The 20,190-nt window shown below is 37.3% G+C and overlaps 1 protein-coding gene across 1 annotated transcript in view; it reads right to left on the bottom strand.

Moving 5' to 3' along the window:
- The window catches only part of COL21A1 (collagen type XXI alpha 1 chain), a 153,140-nt gene extending 143,955 nt beyond the window's left edge, over window positions 1-9,185 (bottom strand). Inside the window, exon 1 of the mRNA XM_025042821.1 lies at window positions 9,004-9,185. The gene's annotated coding sequence lies outside the window, so the exon portion shown is untranslated. The remainder of the gene's footprint in view (window positions 1-9,003) is intronic.
- Between the last annotated feature and the right edge of the window lie 11,005 nt (window positions 9,186-20,190).

Raw genomic sequence — 20,190 nt, 5'->3', positions numbered from 1 at the left:
CTACTAGGCACCCTAGTAGCCACTGAAATTAAACATGGTGGCTCATCACTTCTCGTTTTTTGTGTTTTCATATAGTACATATTCAATGTTTTTATAATTCCCAATATCTCTTTGCTGTGAAAGTGATGTGACACATAGTAATGGCTTCCTTGGAAGTTTCTGTGCCCCTCCCCTACCTTCCTTGATATATCAAAATTCCTGTATTTTTCTCTTTAAAACTTCCAAACTACCTAACAAGAATCATGGTTGCAGAAACTGAAATTCATTCTTGTAACTTTTACAGATAATAAAATATGCCTTCTTCCTTTCCCCTTTTATCTTAAAATATATCAATAGACAACCCTGAGAAAACAAATTCCAGGAGAAGAAGGACTTTTGAAGGAGAAGAACATTTGAAGGACTAAAAGTCAAAATGTGAAACTATCTGGAGTCTAGGATAATAAATTGTAACAAAGTCTTGCACTCTAAAGAAGCGAGGATACATCTCCTCTTCCCTGCAGTTTGGAAGGGTCACAGCTCTGTGTAAGTGGATTCCTTGAGGACAGTCTTGGGTTGCAGATTTCCCTTGCCTAAGGATTGGCAATACTGAAAGAATGAAAGAAAGGAAAAGGAAAAAATTTCTTCTGCAACTAACTTTATAACTGTTTATCTTTGGGAATAAAATGGAAGAGGGGATAAAGTAGAATGCAAACACACATTTATTTTTAAGTTTAAATCATCAGTATTCGAATCAAGTTTGAAAATGTGAAATTATAATTGCTTCTCTAAACTTTTGTAGGCTGCTTTAAGCCCAAAGCTCAAAAACAAGGCAGGTTACTAGAAGGGAAATTTGGAATTCAACTTGGCAGTCACATCCAAGATGATGAAGAAACATTTAAAATGCGCAAACTCGCTGCATTACTTCAGCTTAGCATTTAATAATGTAATAGGTCTGGCCAAAAAATGTCCAATCTGAAATTACACTATCCATCTAAAAATTAAGAGTATTTAGAGCAACAGTTAAGAAAACACAGTTGCACGAATGGCTTTAACTATCCTCTATCAGTAACTATCCAGACATTCATTTAATTAACTCATTTAGAATGAGTCAGAGATCAAAATTATTAACTTTTTTCTCACATGTGTAGTCTAAAAATAATTGATTCTGATTTTCCCAAAGCCTCCATAACTTCCTTCTGTCAATCCTCAGTTAATTCAATTGATTTCATTACGGATTTTTGTTTGGTTTAGTTTTGGGCTTAAGATGACATGCGTAGTCTAAATACTTTATAGAAACTTACAGATGCGCATTATATATACAGAACTCATCACAGTTTTGAGGAGAACATAGATCCAAATACAGCTTCTAAAAAACTTCAGACTAGTGAGTGTGGGGCAATTGACATGAACAACCACAACGACTTAGGGTAGATGTTCTACCATAAGCAGCAATGGAATAGAGTTAGGAATTTTGTGGTATGACAACTAACCCTGACATCCAGAGCATCCATGGGGGAATTTGCTAAGGGATCATTAGTCCTCGAGGACAGGGATCACGTCTATTTATTGCTGCATCTCTAGGAACTTGTTTAACCTATAGAAAGAGCTGGAAAATATTTGCTGAATGGATAAATTAATATATATGCTATATAGATGCACCAAGGTCCAGGCTGCAGCAGCACAAAGGCACCCAGGAAATGGATACTGAAACCCAGCGCTGCATCTGCTCTGAGAAAAAGTTATCTTCTAATTTTCACAGTCAAGATATGAGCTATCTATAGCCCTGACCAGAGAGATCTCTGCCATTGCGAAATCCAAGAGTTCATGACAAGCCACCTGCAGCTGCAAGCAAGACTTGAAGATATCCCCAAACCCACCCAACAACCACAGTGAACTGGAACTGTGCCGTATGGCGAAGGATGACAGCCTCTCTCTCAGACTCTAGAATCAACATTTATAGTCACAAGGAGTTGTTCTCAAAAGCCTCTGTTACTGCTGCTAGAGACTTGCCAGCTTCAGCAGACAACCGTCCCCTGCATCAGCACTTTGTTTTCCCCCAGCACAGTGTGGATAATGGCAAAAATCTGAATGTGCTTCGTCTCTATGGCCCAGGTTACATGGAGGATATTCTCATCCAAAAAAGTAACATGCTTTTCAAAAGACAGTCAAATCACAATGGCGAAAAGCTCAGAAATAGAAAGTTATATTTATGATAACAAATTTTGAGCTAATTTGAGTACTTTTTATCTGCCAGGCACTATGCTAAAGTGTTCATTTGTATTATCCCAATTAACCTTCCTGACTACTCTATGAAGTAGGTCCTATGATCCCAAAGTAAGCTTTAAAAGGTTAAATACCATGCCAAGGTCATGCAGGTGCTAAGTATCAGGGCCATGACTACATAACACCCATGATTTTAGCTATTATCTTATATAAACTCAATGTATTAGAGTACATATTATTCTTTTGGCATTCACAAGGAGTAATGAACTGATCTTTCTACTTTAAAAAAAAGTTACTGTGTCATTCTAGCCAGATTTTACTATCCGTACTTAGTGTGTCTGATATTTAAAAGTACATCTGGCATAATATGTACTTTGTGAATTACAGGAAAATAAATTAATCACACAACATAATTATCTCATTTATATGGGAATTCAAAATTATAATTTCAAATGTTCCTATCTACAAAGCATGTAGTTATGCATTCATTTTTCATTATAAAAGCAATACTTGTATATTAAAAACATAAAGGAAAGCAGGAAAGAAAATATCTATCATTCTGCCACCCAAACACAACTGTTAACATTTTGAGAAACATGTAATTTAGAACTCAAAAATATAATTTGATTACTCATATAAACATGATTTCCCTCACAAAACCCATAATTCAAAATCAGAAAAAAATTTTTTTCAACTGTTGAAAAGACTAATGAACATTATTTATAAAATTCCTACATGGAGGCCAAGAAAAAAAAAATTGTTTAGGCATTATAAAAAGGGATTTTAAATCTTTTTGAATTAAAAAAGTTCTGCTATTTCATTATGCCTCATTCACAGTAATATCTATCTTCAGTGAACATTCAAGAAGCATATTAATAGGAATTTTAGAAGTGCATTCTACATTCCTCAGCAGACTAATTTCACAAAGGATGCTATTCCACAATGACTTAAACTCTACATACAGATGCTCGAAGTTGCATTTCTTTACATGTTTCATGATGGCTTCAAATGGTGATTTTAACCAAGAAAAAGAAAAATATGCAAACAGCAAAATGAAAAAAGACTTTACAATCACACCTGCCAAGCTCTAGCTTACTGCAGGATTTTTTAAGCTACCAACTTTTCAGTAAGTTGGTGGCAGGCTGGGATGAGAAATCAAGTTTCCCATTTCCTGGCCCAGAGCCTTCTTAGAAATAATGAGAGCATCTATTTATTTAGCACTAGACATATAAATATTATTACTGTTATTTAAGTGGTAGTATAGAAATGACACGTAAGAGGCTGTAAGTACCTACTTGCTCACATTATATATTGACATGCTTGCTTTCACTAAAAATATGCAGGAGTTCAAATTAGGTTCCATGTGTCTCCACTTGCCATCAAGAGCTCTAAAATCCCACCAACTCTCTTCATCCCTGCTCTCTCCTCATTCCAAAGGAACCTAAGTAGAAACTACTGATTCCAGTCTAGTTAAGACAGTTACCATGTACCCTCACGTCCCACAGTTTTTCTTTCTCTCTCATTTCAAACCTTAGTTCAGAGGTGCCAAGTAACAAGTGATTCGATCAGGAAGGGAAAAGTAAAAGCACTGTAAAATGATTTAAAGGCAGAATGCAGAAGGAGAATGGTGAGTTTCTGTAGGGAAGTAGTGGAGATGCCTACATTCTCAGGACCCTGGAAGTTTACCATCTCCACAGTTATCCTCTCTGGGATAACAACTCTACTTCTTGCCAAACCTTCAAACCACATTCAGACCCTTCTACAGATTGCTAAATAGTATTATGTCAAATTTAAATCAGAACTATATTTGCCTTATCCTTTTTTTACTTAAAGATATTTATAAAATGTTATTTTTATATAATAAATTGAAGGGAGTTTTCCATATAAAAAAGGAAAACTGCCAACTGGCTATTAATAGACTTACTAAACCAAATTCGCAACTTCTCTGAATCTTCTAGAAGATAGCCAAGCATTTGGTACTCACGTAATCACTGATGAATGGCTGAACACTTACAAAGAATGTTCCTTCCTGTCTTATCTTTAATACTCTATCTAATTCTGGGTCTTACTGGAAAACACACACCTAGACACACCCCATGAGATGTGTCATACTCTCTTCCTAATAAAGTAGCAAAATTCCTGTACAACAAGGTTTAGAATTGTTTACAGTATATATATATATATATACACATACACACACACACACACACACACACACACACATACATATATATATTTCAATAAGTTGTCTTAATCATTGAATCACCATTTTTATGGATTTGAAAGTTACCATAAAAATATAATACATATGTTCTGAGAGTTTGTTTCTATTTACCCATTACATAATAATAAAAAAAAATTATAGCTAAATTTCCAAAGAATATTTTTAGAAGAACAAACTTTCTGCAAAGTTCAAACTGCCCTAGAATGTCCTTTTACTTTAAAAAGAAAATTTTCTTGATCCTTAATCTTTTCTTCTTGACATCAATAACTGTAAAAACAAATAGTTAAGAGGTAACATAATGCTGCAATCATGGCTAAATTGACCTGGATCAAAACAAGACAAGTAAAACAAAACTAAACAATGAATCAAACACAAGCAACTGGCAGGATTCCCAGAAGGTCACCACCAAACTTAGACTTGAGCAAATTGTCAATGTTTCCTGAAATTTTCAAAGATATCTTCTGAGTTTTCATTAGTGAAAACCAAAATGTCAAAGAAACAATAAGAACAAAGAACTAAATTAAATCCTTAGAAAAGACAAACCTAGTAGAAAAGATTATCCTTTTCAAAACTGATTCCTATGGATTAATTTTCTTGGCGTTCCAGATTTATTGTTTTCAGTGGTCTTTCATTCAGGAAATTTTTTGAATAAATAATCTCGAAATCAAACTGGGTTAAGTGGACAGAAAGATCTATAGTATTCCAAAAACGTTATCTTGGATTATGTGCCTCTGTCACATTATTTGATTTTTCAGAAGGCAAGGCAAATGAATGAAAAATGTACAGTAGAACATAGGAAACCTTAGTTGTTATTCAGTACCACCATTAATTTTTCAAGAGCCCATACCCTAGAATGATGTCTCTAAGCCTGTTTCCTCATTTATATTAGACAAATTCTAATATCCCTAATAGTTCTAAAAATTCTATAAGTACATAGGAATCTCATGGATATAGTTAATGGGCCTCTATAAATAATAATAATAATTACTTTTTATTTTTTCACAATAAATTAACCAAACATTAATTTTTTAAATAGCTTGGGCATCTACATTCTAAAAAATTATTCTCATGGCAATTTCAATGTGCAGTCATGTTTGGGAACCAGTAGGTTAAAGCAGTGATTCTCAAAGTGTGATCTCTGGCCAGCAGCAGTATCTGGGAAATTTTAGAAATGTTCAAAATTTTGTATTATTTTCTGAGGAACTCAAAGTACACTACATATTCTGAAACAAATTCCCTCACTAGGTAAAACAGAAAAAACATCATTCGAACATAACTTAAATTACTACTTCTTTTTTAGGATCCAATTTTCAGAGGTGAAAACAGAAGAGAGCTTCAGTTTAAACGATTAAATGATGTCCAAGGTAAAAAGAAAAAAAAAAAAATAGCAATTCTTATTAAGCATTTAGTATGAGCCAGGCAGTGTTAAAAGAACTTTATACACGTCAATTCATTTACTCACACCAATCTCGTTGAGGTAGGTACTATGACCCCATTTTTACTAATTAGGAAACAGAAGCAAAAAAAGGGTTATGAAACTTGTCCAAGTTCAAATGACCACGTAAGTCACAGAGTCAGGATTCAAGGCTAGGCAATATGGCTGAAGAGTGTGTGTCCTTAACCTTGAGATAGAGAAAGTTGAGGAACTCAGTCTCCACTGCTAATTCTCTTTGAGTGAGACTGAACCATCTGCCCGAAGTAAACATTTCAACTTTGTTTTCACAAGAATGATAATGAATCAAGTGAAATAATTACTATTGCATGCTGAGCAGTATAATCCAAAGATAATAAATACAAAAAATAAAAACATATCCATTTTCTGAAATGTGTTTTACTCATAAGACTTTCAAGATTGGCTTTAATAGTAAAACCATCCACTTTGAAACAAATAGGGCTCTCAAAATGAACCTCAATGAATGCGAGGTAACTCTCATCCAAACCATTCTAAGTGAGCTAGGTATGTAAATCAAGTGCAATTAGGCTAACTTCTTTATGATCATCTCTGCTGCGGGCCTTATGTCTATAAGTGGAGAATTATAAAATTACTGTGGGGCATTGCAATATTGATCATTCCTAATTGGAACTGCAACATCACAGGCCTAGAGTTTCACCCCCCACCCCTCCACACCTCTTAGCTCATCAGTTAAATTATCCAAAACACATAATTTGATTACTGAGAGTCTGAATTTGCTTCTATGTGCCTTCATTCTTCCATCAAGAAATGTGCCTCTGATCTTTCCTTTTCATCCCCACAACTACAAATTTCATACATAGTGAGCCAAATAGAAACCCTACTTATATTAAATTGTAATCACATTTAATTTAATAACAGTAAATTGTAATTTCAAAAGTATCCTAATAAAGACCTGATTTTCTGAATGGAGGAGTTACTAAAATGCTTATATGCTGGAACTTGGATTATGTGCAGCCTTCTAGAAGTCACATCAGATTGGTAATAGGCAGGATATAACCTCTTATATTGTCTTGAACAAATCTTGATGTAACTGGTTAAAGTTTCATTTCATTTCTCTCTCAGGAACCTAAGAAACACCGGATAGTGCTTCTCAACTGATTCTCTTGTAGGCCACTTTTAGATCCCCTCTTACCACATGAATTTTCTTTTATAAGGAATTATATCCTGGAGAGCTAGATTTTAAGGCTATTTAAATGTGAATAGTAATAGATTATAAACATCATTTAAAAATATTTCTGGAATATTCCATATAAAACATTATTCCATATAAAAATTATCAAGACAATTTGATGTCTATATGTTCCCATTCAGATAAAAAGCAAAAACTGTAAATTCTAGGGTGAGGTTGGCATGAAGATACAAAATCTGACCACGTTATCAATACACTGTAATTTTTCATTTCAAGGTTGTTTGAGAATTAGGTTTTAGTTTTGTGTTCAGTTTGTGTGTGGTATGTGCACATTTTAATCTAACAAGTATGAAGTATGCATTGTACTACTACGGTCCCCATTTTACAGATGGAGAAAGCGAGGCGTGAAGAATTTATGCAACCATCCATGAGCATGGAGAAGCAGAAGAGCAGGTCTTGAACCTGAGGCTTGAACCTCAGACCATGGCTTCTGTTCCTATCCATGATCCATATTTCCCCCATTTCTCTAAACACAAGCTTAGTACCTGTCCCTTAACAAGTTTATATCTCAATCACAAATTGGCACAGAAAAGAGCAACTTGGAAAATAAACATTCTCTGTACAGAAAGTCTTGGTACAGTTAGCACTGTGTTCACCACAGCACACGTGTGCTAGGACTGAAGTCATGCCTAGCCTAGCTTTTTTATCCAATGTTAGATTTTCTAATCCATTTAAGCTTGTTTGCAAAGTCATTCTATTTCTGTACTAATGACTTTGAAACAGCTGGAATTGTTTTAGCCAAAATTTTGAAATCTCAGATCTCTATTAGTAGGAAAAAAAGAGCCACTCCAGACAACCCCTCTGGGTTTCTGAATGCTGAATTTTCATTCACTCTGGAGAATCAGCATGAATTCCTTAAACCTCCAATTGCATTAAAAAAAAAAAAATACTGCAGATAAGTCCCGTAATGAGCACTGATGACAGGGATGATCTGGGATCATGTCATCAGGGGCCAAAGATCCATATTATTACAGCTAGAAAATTCTTATGTATATTTCTTCTTCTGTATATTTCATTTCAACTCCAAAAAAAAAAAAAATTCCTAATCTCTCCTAAAGCAAGTATGCAAATTCTACCACGTCAAAATGGCTCAAGATAATAGCTAAGCCTCTGTCTTTTATAGGATCCTCCGAAGTTCTCAGTATATATATTTTCAATATGGGTAAAACCTTATTGATGAATCCCTTAGATTTTCTGAAAAGTGGTCTGTTTCTTCCTGCCTCTGTGGAGGAGCATCTGCAGGTGTTTGCCCTTGCCTTAACTGAGATCGGACCCAAGTTCTCAAAAGTGAGCATGCACTAGCATCATTAAAACACTGACAGCGGGGCTCATTAAAACACTGATGGGCTCATTAAAACACTGACAGCGGGGGCCCTGCTCCCAGAGTTTCACTCCCTACCCCTCCACACCTCGATTTTGCATTTCTAAAAGTTCCCAGGTGCTGATGTTGCAGGCTTTGAGAACTACTGCTTTAATTCACTGGTTCCCAAACTACTTTACATGGGAATGATCTGAAAACAGTTTTTTTTTTTTAATGTCGATGCCTAAAGTCCCCCTCCCAGAGATACTGATTTAATTGGTCTAAAGTGCTATTCAAGCACTAGTTATTAAAGCTCCAGGAGTAAGCCTACTGTGCAGCATGCGTACAGAATCTCTGGTCCACCCTACACAGCCCTGTGCGCCCCCTCGTTCGGCTTCTGGGCGCGCCACGTGTAGACATGCAGCCCCTTCCAAGGAGATAGAGGCAGAGGAGGATGAGCTTAGGGAAGTAAATCCCCTCTCGCAATGTTATTCATTCTCGGAGGCCAAACACTCATTCAAGGCAAGAATCAGCGCCCTGCGAAACTCTTAAGCCCTGAAGCCCCCTATTTGGCAATTCTGGCAGGCAGAGGGGAGAAAGCGATGTTACTTTACCTGGCGCGGCGTCCAGGGTCTGGGATGCGGTCGCAGCCAGCTGCTTACTCCACCAGGGGTATAGGGGCGTCCCAGGCGGTGACCAGCCCCAACCCGGACGAAAACTGAACCGAGGCGAGTTTGCTGCCCTCCGCCCGGAGTCCCGTCTCCCTGCAGCGGCCAGTGCAGAGCGCCGCGGATCAGAAACACTCTCAGCCCCCTGGAGGCGGAGCCGGGGAGATAAGGTTCGCGCTCCCCACCCGCCCCCTTTCCGGGGCGAAGGCCAGAGGGTGGGTTTTGGATCTGGATCTCGAAGTGCGAACTGCCAAGGGTAACCCTGGTAGAAACATGCTCAGTTCAAATCCTCCTGGGATCAGAACATGCATCCCTGGGAGAAGGCGGAATGAGGGACTAAGAGCGAAGCAAGAGAGATAAAGGCAACTCAGAGGATGAAAGAGCAAGCAAGCACGAAGAGAGGCAAGGACCTGGGGAGCGTGGCCTGCACTCATGAAAGGAGGCCTTCCTCCCTCGGCCTGTGAGATCAGTCCCTCAGGGCGTCAGGGTCAGCCATCCTGATCCGCCCAACAGCAAACTGACTTATGTACCTGCCTTTAACAAGAAGTATTTGCTGCTGGAAAACCTGAGGGGAGTTCATTTTCAGTCAGATAGGCAATTAACTTTGAGGATTTAGGAGATGCGGAATAAGGCCACTGCCTTATGAAGATAAAGGGATATTCTGTGCTCTGCAGAATATCTCTGAAGTCCATTCTTCAGAGAGCAGCAAGTAAGTTCATTAACATTCATGTGCTTAGAACACCAACATGCTTTGGCCCCCCAGCTGGCTCTTATCTGTCACTCTCCTCACTTCTTACTCTGCATTCCCCTCAATATGGCCTGCTTGCCCTTTCTTACATACACCGGTCTGTTCTTTCACTTGCAATTTCTTCTGCCTCCAAAGCTCTGTTCCAGACCTTATCATAATTGCCTGCTTTTCTGCATTCAAATCTCAAACGTCACTTCCAGAGAGTCCTTCCTGCACGTCTCATCCAAGTGGAACCCCCCACAACCATTCCCATACCCTAACCCCACTTTAATTTTCAATAGCTAACTTATCACTATATCAAATTTTATTGTTTGTTGTTCTTTTGTTTTGCTTCCATTCAAGGCAAGGTCTATGAGGACAGAGAATTGATCTGGTTCCCAGCTTTGTGCTCCATACCTAGAGCAATACCTGGAACATAGTAGATGCTCAATAAATATCCACTGAATGTATGTGTGAATTAATATCTCCCCAAGGGAGAAACTTGACAAAGAAATGCCTTCTTTCAGTAACTCAGTCCTACTGAATTCAAGGTCAGATACAAACATATTGGGATGGTCATCATTTTCTACATTTCTTTAGTCATTCATATATTTATATTATAGTCCATTGTTATACACATGTTTCTTCATGGTTCCAATCAATGAAAATATAATAATGTTTCAATATGAAGACATGGATAACAATTTCCTAATAATATTTTTATTAACGAAGAGAATACATTACCAACTCTCAGAAAATGGCTTCTTCTAATTTGCAGAGGAAATTGATGCCTGCCCAAACCAAGTTTACATCCACCTGTTTTTGCTTTGTATCTGTTAAAATAGAAAAGGGGGCTCCCCATTTATCCTCTGTGTTCTACCTCTTTCTTTCTTCTTAGGAACCACCCCAATGATGGTTCCATCTCCTCTTGTACTTTTAGCCTCTTCCTCTTAAAAAGCTTATTTGAACTGACTCCAGGCTCTCCTATCCCAACTCATTACATACGGGTGTTCTTACTACTTCCTGAAACAGCTCCAGCCAAGTGTACTAACAATCTCCAATATTCAGTAAACTGGGGTACTTTATCAGATTCTGGTTCAGGATGCTGGTGATGCGGCCTAGAAATCTGTAGTTTGCCAAAGAGAAGGCTTAAGGATGGGCACCTAGAGATAGTCAGAGGAAGAGGAGCCTGTAGCAAATACAGATAGGTAGGTGAATAATCCCCTACATTATTATAGTACACACTTTTTGTTAAGAACTGTTGAAAAGACTACCCATCAGTTCTTTCCTTTCTTAATCTCTCAGTATTTTTTGCTCTAGTTTGCCCCTATCCTATCCTTTAAATACTTTCTTCTACTGTCCTCATTAACTTTTCACCTACTTATCTGTCTTTCTATAGGCTCCTCTTCTTCTAACTATAGGTGCCCATCCCTAAACCTTCTCTTCTCCCAGTGAATTCTCCTTAAGCCATGTTATCCATTTCTATAGCTTCATTGATAGTTGGGGTTCTTAACCTGGGATCTATGTTTAGCCCTCAGGAAATCTGCTAATCCCTAGAATTTCCATCCTGGTACATGTGTTAATTTTTCTGGACAGGTTTTTTAGATTCTTTTAGATTATCAAAGCATGCCCTCTAACCCCTATTCCACCCACAAAAGTGTTAAGAGCCCTTCATCTACTCCCACGTCTATATCTCCAACCCAGGTCTCTTTCTCCAGCTGTCGACCAGTAGCCCAACAGTCCATTGGACATCTTCACTTGTATGAATGATAGTCACTTCAAATAAAATATGGTTGAACCTGAGTTTATTATCTTTCTGTCCCCCTCCAAAACAACCTTCTCCTCCTTTCTGCGGTTCCTATCTTTCCCAAAGGCATTACTATTCAACCAATTGCTCAAGATAAGACTTTGCCACAATCTCCACTCTAACATTTGACCCTCTCCAGATTAAAACACCAGCATGATTTTCTAATACTCTTAAATAATCTCTGAACTCTTTAACATGTCACCACAGTTGACCTTGCTTATCTCTCCACCCTCAGGACTTGCCACTTCCTCCCTACCTCTTCACTCCCTTATCCTCTAAACACCACCCAAGCTTCTGCTCCTCAGACCCTCCATGCCCAGATTTCCAACCTCTAGAAACTGTGATAAATCTGCAAAGTCTATGGTCATTCGTTACACAACAATAGAAAATAAACAGAGTGAACATAAGCCCAGCTCTTCTAGCAAGGTCTAAATTTCCTGAGCTATTCATTTTAATAAACATAATATCTTTTTAATATGCAATTAATATCATTTAATTATACCCCTCAATAAATATTTTATTAATTAATTAATTTCTTTTATTATTAATTATTTAATTACTTTATAAATTTAATACATATTAAATATTATATTTATTGAAGTAAGACTTGCATGTAAACATTTAAAATTTAAAATTAAGGGGGGATATGTTTGGCAAGTAAAATTTCTCAATCTTTTTTTTCGAACATAATTGTATCCAAATCGATAACATTGCCTCTTCCTCCTCAATAAGAGATCTATATCATAGACCCCAAAATAAGAACAAAAGAGATCAAAAGAATCCTTCATTTCCTTTACGGTCTTCTTTGTCTCATCTCAGCACCATCCAAATCTACTCTACTGATACAGAAGAAGCTGTTACATAAAGATCGCCTGTAATCGATACATTGCTCCATTAGAAATGCCTTCTGCTCTGGCTTTTCAGGGCTTACTTTTTCTATTTAGGGTAATAATTTTTCCTCTTCTCTAGAAGAACAATCCTATATTATTCCTATTTTATTGCATTTTAAGTCTCAAATTCTCAACAACTAAATATATTTAAGCAACATACCACAACTAAGCTGCACAGGTATAACCAAGAGTCAGTTCCATTGACAGCAAGTGCCATATGTGTATTACTCACCATTACGTTCCCATGAGAACAATAAACAAACCTTTATTAAATGAATGAATAAATCTACTGTGACAAGACCAAGGGAGAATAACATCAATGTATATATACTGAATGCACTGATGTTATTCCAGGCACCAGGGCTAGACTTTTGGGACACAGCTCTGAACAAAACAAGCCCCTGCCCTCCCTCATAAATAGCTAAGATCACCCTAAAATAATGTACCATTCACAAAGGCAAGTAGTTCTCAAATGCTCTCTCTAGAACTGAGGGCAGGGTCATCCTAAGCAAATTTCATTATGCTCCCACCTCTTCCTCCAGTAATGCTACATATGTGAAATATAACTAAAACTTAAATCAAGGGCGTATGTGAAGGGAGTGAGAAGTTACCTGGAAAGGGAATGAGCAAATTACCTTGTAGTCTTGAAGCTGCAAACCACAGAAACCAACTCTCAATGAGTTCAGCAGTGAAGGAATGTATTGGAATGACAGTGGCCACAGATCGATAGGAAGGCTGGAGAACTAGGTTTGGGCAAAGACAGACTGGGCTGGATACTGCTCGACAGTCTGGGGTTTTATTTGTTTGTTTGTTTGTTTGTTTGTTTTTTCCATTGCAGCACTCCACTTGAGGTTCAAAGTCCAAAGAGAGTGTCCAGTTAGCCTCTATTACATGCCCATTGCCCTAGCTAGGGGAAGACAGGTGTGATAGTCCTAAAGTTTGTGGCTGGGAAATGTCTGACCATAGGATATCAGGTGACAATCTGAAACTAGGTATTATTTGATCAACCTGACCATAAAGTCAGCCCTGCCCAGGAGCACTACTTCAAATACAAAGTAGACTTAAGTAGTTCCCAAGTAGTGAGGAAGTTGCTTAACTAGGTGGCCAACCTTGAAGTTCCCACATGAGGAATATGCAGAAGGCTGATTGAAGAGGCTTGGGTCACATGCTCCATCCTTAGAGCCACAAGTAGTGCCCCAAGCTGAGCACACAGACTGGAAGAGGGAGAGAGTGGTTTCTCAGATAGAATCAGGGCTCTGTTAAAAAAAGAAGAAACAGACCCGAGATATGGAGATATAAAAAAGCAATAAATGTTCACCACAGTCTACACCTTTTGCTGTCCAGCTTCCAAATATAATTTTTTCCCAAATAAAGACAGCCCAAACCTCATCAGATTACTACACACAGCTCCACATCCAAGACGTCCTTTTTTCTTGGTCAGGTTTAGATGGTCCAGCAACCCATGGCTAAATGATCAAACTAATTAATGTCAATATTGGAGAAAGAACAAGTGACTATAAGAAAGACCCACCTGTTTGGAAAAGTGGAGAAAAATGCACATCATCCCACCACCATTGTCCTACTAAACAGAAATAGCCAAGACTGTTCTCTGAAAGAGAAGTGAGTATCCTGGTCAGCTCACTGGTAACCCCTAATTCTGTACTCCAGGAGGACATCATTTGACCACTCATCACAGGACATTTTTTGCCTAGGTCAATGTCTATCTGAGAAGACCTTTACTCTTTAGGAGGCTTCTGGTCCTTTCAAGAATCTAGACGTCTTAAGAATTCCGGTTTTCTGGCAGCAGTTTCAGTATCCTGCTCATGTCCCTAGCCTCTGCCTAGAGCAATTATGAGCAGGGATATGGGGTGGAGAGTCTTGCCCAGTCTGACCTTTGATTCCAAACTATAGCCCAACTGCATCTTTGCAGTACCTGCTACTATCCCTTTTGACAATCAGATACTGCATAACAAGAGCTGCATACAACGGTACTGGGGATTTGGCTTCTCCCAAAGGTAATCTTATTTCCTTCTGCAGTTTCCACCTTTCTACTTTTGATCACACTAATTTTCCCTAACTTGATGGCTAGGCAAAGAAATTGGCTTTTCCAACTATCAAGGCTCAAAACTCCTTAATACCAGGCTAGTAGGCAGCAGTGTCTCTAGAAAGGCCTTTTTTTTTTTTTTTTTTTTTAACTTTACCTGTTTCCAAAATGAGCTTCACCTTAAGTATATCAACTTCTAGGGACCTACTAAGACTGCAAAATGTAGCAAAAAAATATCGATACCTTCATTTTTTTTTCTGTGTCTCTGAAGGACTCAAATGGTCTGAGTCCCAAGTTACTACAAGCTACATCTTAACAAGCTTTTCCCCTATTGCATAATAATGATGGCCAGCTTCCCAGCCCTGGATAGATGCTTCTATTCTGCCCTCCACCCACCCTCGCCTAGATTTGCATGTTAGGCTCTGTGACATGTAGTATCCTACTTCTGGCACTCATTTCTATATCAATTAGGGCTCCTCGTTTGCAAGCACTGAAACTGTTTCTAATTTACACAGAAAATGAATCCTCTGAGTAGCTCACAAAAGGGCTGGAAAACCACATTTAAGAAAAAAGAACCAGGTAAAGCAGCAAAGGGAACAAGAATTACTTAGCATTCTTAAAAGAATACCACAAGTTGTAGAAATAAGCTACATTTTTCCTATCTATATATTAATCTACTCAATTTATAAGAATAGCGAGTTACATTGGCCTAGCTTGGTTCACCTATAAATCCCTTAGATTGGGAGAGAATAAGGCATCAAATTGTATCAGCAAGCCAAAACTGCTCACAGTGGGAAGAAGAAATCCTCAAAGGAAATCAGGATGCTGGTACTGTAAAAAGGAGGAATGTGTGCTGGGTGAGCAAAGTAAAACAGTCACTTCAGAGAGAGGAGAATGATACCATTTCTTTAGGACTTTTTTAGAACCAACTATAGGGGCCACCTTCTGCTCCTTCCAACATCTACATCCTTGGATTGTACACAGATCTCCAGTTTGATAGATAAATGCAAAAGGCCTCGTGTACAAGAATTATAATCTAAGAAGATAGGGCATATAATTGCCCAACTCTGGAAATAATTGGGAAATACTCAGATGCTCACTGCTGAGCTATAGACCTTGAGCTGTTGTTTCTAGAAATACCACAGCCCAAAGGCTCATGATTGTTCAGGAGTGAGTCTAGTGATCCTTGGTTTGGGTCCCCATAATGATATCATTGGACTTCTCAAACTGCAGATGGCATTGTCCACATGGACTGGTTTAGGGATGACACAGGACCCAAACGGAGCCCGTTAAAGGTGTCTGTAGGACTTTAGAGGGGGGGGAAAGAGGTTTTTCTGTTGTTTTGTTTGTTTGTATGTTTTTTGTTAGATTTTGAACTCCAAAGACCATGTAAGCTCAAATCTTCCTAGGAGACAGCCTGACTGGCAATTTAGCCACTACAGTAAAAGGAAAACTATAGAAAGAGAATAATCTACTGATATTTTTTGAGTATCTACATCCAGTTATTACTGAAACTAAGCCTGTTTCTGGATTTTTCTCTTACGTGAGTCAATAAATCTTTTTGTTCTTTAAGCTGATTTCAATTGGGTTTCTGTTGCTCTCAGTGAATAAATTGAGTACCCAAACTGAATACCCAAAAGCAATTCCAAAGCTGAAAAACTCTTATGAAAACAGAATGTCAATATAAAATCCTTTTGTGTCTTAAATTCTTCTTAAATTTATAGCTTTAAACGATAAATATTGATACTTAATACCAGAGGTTGGTATCACTAATGAATATTTTTATAAGTCCCTTTAAAAGTCCAAAGCCCAAGATAATTTACCTCATATTCTAATATGGTTAAGTGATCTTTAAGTCTTATTTCTGAGAGAATATTCCTAGATCCAAATGTAAGACTCCCAAATTGGCAGGCAAAGATGAAAAAAGTGCATTCAGAGAGAGTTTAGAGATAAGTCTTCCATTTAATAGCCTCTTTCTTCCTCAATTTCAGAGTCCCAAGTTCTTATGGCCAATAGAACACTGAATTAATATTCCTCAGTATGTGGGTCACATTTCTTATATTTTTATTTTAGGAAAATTCAATTTTCCTCACAGTTAAACCATAACATAAAAATGAGAAATTGCCCTATTTCTAACTAGCTGTAGCAATAATTTCTCGTTAGTCCTCTTCCTATAGGAACCGTTCAAGAGATGCTTCATTATGGTTAGTCCAGTGAAGAGGGAAGGCAAGAGGTGATTGGCCTCTGTGTCAAAGTTATTTATATACAGTTATCTTTAAAAGCAGAAGGAAGATTTATTCTTGGTTGGCTAATTCATTTATGATTGAAATGCTATATCTAAAATGAAAGCATATATTAAGTACTGGTTTGGTTTTTCTTTGATTTACAGTTAAAAATTGGAAATAGTGTCCTATCAACAAGGACTCCAGAAGACCCTGAATTCTTTATAGAAATGATTAAAACCAGGCCAGAACAGATTTAAAAAATAAGTAAATAAATAAGAGAGCCCAATCCATTAACTTTGAAGTTAAAATATTAATATAGAATAAAATAATTGTTTCAACTTCCAATAGGGGTGTGTGTGTGTGTGTGTGTGTGTGTGTGTGAAATGAGAAGTATTTGAAGATACTGAAGTTACCTTTTCTAAAAACTGCAACAATCCTAGTTCTTTTAATGTGCCATAAAAGTCATGTTTTCATTCTTCCAATCATTTTCTTAGCACTCTTCTGAGATTTCTTCAAGTGCTTTCACACAGGAAATTATCAACAATGGCCACTTAACGAAGACATTACACAGTATGCTGCTTTCTTTAAAAAAAAATCTTACACTCTTTGGCTTCACAATTCATGATAACAATCATTAGATTTTTTCCATCATAATAGGTCATTTATTATCTATCCTGCATTGCCCCCCAAGCAAATCATTCAACACTCGTTCTCTTACATTTTAATTCAGTTTAATTCAAAATACTGTTTTAATAAAGGTCACTTTGACCAGATTTAAGAGATATTTCATTACATGTCATATGAAAAATTAAGATGATGGATGAAATAATGTCGATGGTTCCTTTCCAGCTCTAAAGTGCTTGAAGCTCTGCGAGGTCAATCAAGTCATAGTTATTATCATATATTATAACTCGCCTGTTTCTTTTTTAGTTCTCATGTTCCATAAATCATACTTAATTGAATAAACTGTATTCTAGATCCATCACTTTCTTTTTCAATTCTGAGTATAAAATCTTTCTTTCCTAACCACCTAGATTTATCATTGTTCTTTAAAGGGAGTGTGAATTTCTAAGTATTTTGCCCTAATCTAACTGTACAGAGCCCTGTGAAGCTAATCTTTTCTTAATGATATATGTGTATTTTATCAGATACTATCTCTAGAACTTGCCTTCATAAATTCGGCCACCGGCCTGCATGACATCCTGCTGTAAGGAACAGTGAGAAAAATCTCTCCCTCCCACTCTGCCAGGGTTTTTTCTTGGTTAAAAACATACTTGGAAAGCCTCCTGGAGCAGCGACAGGCGGGCGAGGATGAATGCCTTGGCTGACTGCATGCAGACTCCATAGTTGCCAAGTTATTCAAACAGAGCAGTCCCTCTGCTCTCCCAGAGTCATCTGCTAGAATCTGTGTATAAGAGAGATGTGGCTTCCCCCTCAGCCTTTCCAAAAGCTTGAGTTTGATAAAGACTTCAAGCTTGAAATCAAGAAAACCACAAGGTGCTTGATTTTAAAAAATATGGTTTAAAAAGGGTCCTGGCCAAACCTCTCACCACAACTGGTCTCTGAGAGGAATGGACTGCACAGGAGGACAGCTCTAGGATTCCTCCAAGTGTGAACTGAGACAATTCTTGGAGGTCTGCTTGGCTCAGCTGAGAGAAAGCTTCTCACCCAAGGTTCTGTCCAGTGATTAAGCCTATGTAAAGATGGATGTAAAAGGATACTTTCAGAGTCTCTCTATGAATGTTTCTGGGGGGCGGTTGGGGGGTTCCCACTAAAGAAAAGTTAAGGAGCTCTGGAATAGTTTTAGCAGAGACTTTAACCCATTAAATAGTAGCTAAATAAAAGGAATGAGGTTCTCTAGATGACAACTAGCTTAAGACCAGGTTAAAACTAAAGGCAATTCACTGGTCTCATAACAGTTTTCACCCCCAGTTACTCTGATCCTGCTCTTCTTTAGTTGTCTGGAAAATTTAGTCTGAAGAAGATCTAATAGGGCTTCAGATCCAACCTCTTTACTTCTGGTGGATAGAGGGATATAGACAGAGGTGGGAAGTCCTCATCTCATCAACATTGTATTTTCCCTTCAAATCCTAATAGAAAGTATTCCTTCATTTTCATTCTAGCTAAAAATCAGTTTTATGTCAAAAAAAAAGTTTCTCACTTAAAAAATATTTTTCTTACAAGTAGAAAAAAAATGAAAATGTTTAATTTAGTATAAAATTAGATCTTTGAAAACCTGACAAGCAAACATTCAGAATCAGGACCAAGGCATAACTTTTGTAGTGTCAAAAGTAAAGCTTCAAACAGGAAGAAATTCAAAACTCTATCCTCTATAATATAAATTAGTTTCCTGTTAAGGAGGAATAAAATCAAGACTTAAGATTTTGAAGCCTAAATATCTATCCTCCCACCTTTCCAACCAAATAACATTAAAATGAGGGTTGCTATGTCCTTCTCCCAGGCACAGCTATATCCTTTTTAGTCCCATTTCGGAGTGAAACTAACAATACCTCACTGTTCAGAAGGCAAATATATTCATACGTCAAAGGGCAGGTTCAGTTTAAAGTTGTAATGCTGAGCCTATCATCAATCATTTAAAATACAAGCAAATTCATGTAGACAGCCAAAGAATCTCTAATCTCAGATTTACACAGATTCTGGTGCAGACTCTGATGAGTCTTCTATTCCTACAATATAGAAAGATATTTCTCCATTAAATTATAATGACAGAGTTAAGCGCATTCTATGAGGTCTAACAACAAAATGTGAAGAGCAGAAGCTGCATAGATTCAGGGCTGTATTGAAAAGAGAGAGGAAAAGTATAAAGCATGTGAAACTTACCCTAGCAAATTCTCATCACTAGCAAAATTAGACTTGATTAACACTTTTATTATTAAACCTAAACTAGTTTGAGGTAGGGTAGTATCAAGACTATATTGCCCCCCACCAAAAAAAAAAAAAAATCTTTTTAGTTCCCATATGCTTCTGATGGGAGTAGAACTTAGTTTGAACTTTCTGAAAAGAAATTTGGCCTCGTGCATCAGGAGCCTTAAAATATTCATACTCTTTGACATAGTAATTCCATTTTTAGGAAAATATCCAAATAGAATAATCAGAAAAGTAAGCAAACATTTATGTGCAAAGAAGATAATTATACATCATTTATGTAATGGTCAAAATAGTAAAAACAAAAGAAGCTTCAAAATTATAGATTGATTAATTCACAGGTCAGCAAACATTTTCTGTAAAGCCTCAAATGACTAATATTTTAGACTTTGCCGTCCATGCTGTCTCTGTCACAACTACTACTCAGCTGTTGTGGTGTGAAAACAGCAGAGACAATAGCACATAAGTGAGCGTGGCTGGTTTCCAAAAATACTTTATGAACGGATACTGAAATTTGAATCCATATAATTTTCAAATACTGTAAAATATTATTC

The sequence above is a fragment of the Pteropus alecto genome, unplaced genomic scaffold, assembly GCF_000325575.1.
Source record: "Pteropus alecto unplaced genomic scaffold, ASM32557v1 scaffold7, whole genome shotgun sequence".
In the NCBI taxonomy this organism is placed as follows: domain Eukaryota; kingdom Metazoa; phylum Chordata; class Mammalia; order Chiroptera; family Pteropodidae; genus Pteropus; species Pteropus alecto.
The sequence above is the reverse complement of the archived record's forward strand: the minus strand, read 5'-3'. Positions and strand labels throughout refer to the sequence as shown.